This window comes from Oryctolagus cuniculus, chromosome 12, assembly GCF_051225735.1.
Source record: "Oryctolagus cuniculus isolate XC-2025 breed Fujian yellow rabbit chromosome 12, ASM5122573v1, whole genome shotgun sequence".
Taxonomy (NCBI): Eukaryota; Metazoa; Chordata; class Mammalia; order Lagomorpha; family Leporidae; genus Oryctolagus; species Oryctolagus cuniculus.
The window spans coordinates 45,293,699-45,296,023 of record NC_142878.1 but is presented as its reverse complement, the minus strand read 5'-3'; the positions used below and the strand labels follow the sequence as shown (position 1 = coordinate 45,296,023).

The window sequence follows — 2,325 nt, the reverse complement described above, 5'->3', positions numbered from 1 at the left end:
TTGAGCTGAGAGGTGAATATTAATAAGAAAGACTTGGAAATTTTCAAAGGCAATTGTTCCTGATAATAGAAAAAATATATATAAATACTCTGGGATGGGAACTTAGTATTTCTGAGGAAAAGGAAAATGGCCAGTGTGGCTGGAACATAGTGAATTAGAGGAAAAGAGTTGTGAGATGGGATAGATTAGAAAGACAATTTAATTTTACTTTTAAAAATATTTCTTGCACATCGTAATTTTCCTTGACACTATGAACTCATGACTCCTTCAGCTGTTTAATTAAATTATCTTAGTGTTCTCATTACTTGAAATACAGTATATAGAACTGAATCGTCGCCGGGCATGGTGGAGAGCACCTGTAGTCCCAGCTACTCGGGAGGCTAAGGCCAGAGGATCACTTGAGTCCAGGAGTTCTGGGCTGTTGTGAGCTATGCCGATCGGGTGTCCCCACTAAGTTCAGCATCAATATGGTGACCTCCCGGGAGTGGGGGACCACCAGGTTGCCTAAGGAGGGGTGAACCGGCCGGGGTGAACCGGAAACAGAGCAGGTCAAAACTCCCGTGCTGATCAGAACTGGATTATGTGGTGTACCATTTCCATGTCTGCTTCCTTTCACAGATTCTTGTTTTATTTGAGTTATTAATTTCTTTGTTTCACTTGCTTACTTTTCAAAATGATTATCCAATTTTAGGTCTAATTTTTTAATGGAACACAGAATACTCATTAAAATAAAGCACAATGTTGAAATGCTGCACTGTACTCCATAAAAACAAGTATTAGATTTTAGTCGGTTGCGGGTGGGAGGGACGTTAAAAAAAGATTTTAGTCAACAAATTTAAATAATTTATAAAAATTATAAAATGCATTGGATAATATATTTTTCTTCCCTTAAACTATATTTTGGAGAAATCTCTACTGCAGCTCTCTGGCTTTCTACTCCATTTAGGCTGGTTGCAACCTACTCATGCCTAATAGCAATTAGAATGAAGCTTCCCTTCATTGTTCACTTTTCACTTTTCACTTTCCACACTCTTATTGAAACTTTTGCTTCTTTTCTTGGTTCATTCCCACATTTTCATACTTCTAATTTCTTTTCTGGGAGCAAGTATATAAAAAGTTTAAAAAATAGCTTTTCCACTTAATTAGTTTATCCAGAATTATCATTCAGGGACAGATTTATGTTCTCTTAGAACTTGGAAAATATTACATACTTTTATTTGCACTTTGTATATTATCATATAGAATGTCAGTTTGTGTCATTAGAGAAGATCAATTTGCATGTGACTTTTTGTCTCTGAAAATTTTTCACATTTTAAAAAATTCCTAGTGTTTGAAAATGTATGATGGTATGATATATTATGATGTGATGTTTTTTCCAAACCTTCTGTTGGAATCTAGGTGGATATTTTTCATCTAGAAATTTAAGACTTTAAATTTTGAGTATTTTTAATACTATTCCTTGGGTGATTTCTTCCTATAAATTTCCTATATGTTCTATTTCCAGAATTTCTGTCAAAAACTTACATATTTTTCTATAAAATACCTGTATCTTTTGTTTATTTTTCAATAATTTTATTCTACCCCTTTTATATATATTTTCTTTCTGGAATTTCTATTCATTGCAACTTGTTCTCAATGTCCACTTTTTATTCTTCTAATTTTCATCTTTTTCTTTAATTGATTGTGTTACTTTTACATTGTTACCTTTAGTGCCTTGATTATGTTTAATGTTTGCTATCTGAGGTAGGTAGAACAATGGCCACAGCCCGTACATATCCAAGTTCTCATCCCCAGAAACTGAATTTTGTGTTACTTGGCAAATAATTGAATTTGCATAGAAGTATAGTTGCTAATCTGCTGACTTTAAGAAAATCATCCTTGATTATCTTGATGGGCTCAATATAATTACAAGGGACTTTTAAATTTGTAAAAGGAGTCAAAAGAGGTAGAATGAGAGTTAGGCCACATGAGTAAGACTCAATTGGCCATCACTAGATTCGAACGTAGAAGAGGGCCACAAGCCAAGGAAAATAGTCATCATTCACAAGCTGGGAAAAGCAGGAAAACAAGTTCAGTCCTACTAATACCTTGATTCTAGCCCAGTGAGAACCATTTTGAACTTCTGTCTTCTGGAAGTTTACAATAATTTTTTTTTAATTCAAGTCACTATATTTATGCTAATTTATTAAAGCAACAATAAGAAATACACTATCATATTTTAACTTCTGAGGCCTCTGTCTTATTCATGAATATTACTTTTTTTTAAAGATTGTATTTATTTATTTGAGAGGTAGAGTTACAGACAGTGAGAGGGAGAGACAGAGA

At 33.6% G+C, this 2,325-nt stretch overlaps 1 non-coding gene across 1 annotated transcript; it reads left to right on the top strand.

The window, feature by feature from the left end:
* The first annotated feature begins 335 nt into the window (after positions 1-335).
* LOC149123018 (signal recognition particle RNA) lies at positions 336-631 on the top strand. Its single transcript, XR_016218774.1, has one exon.
* Positions 632-2,325: the final 1,694 nt, after the last annotated feature.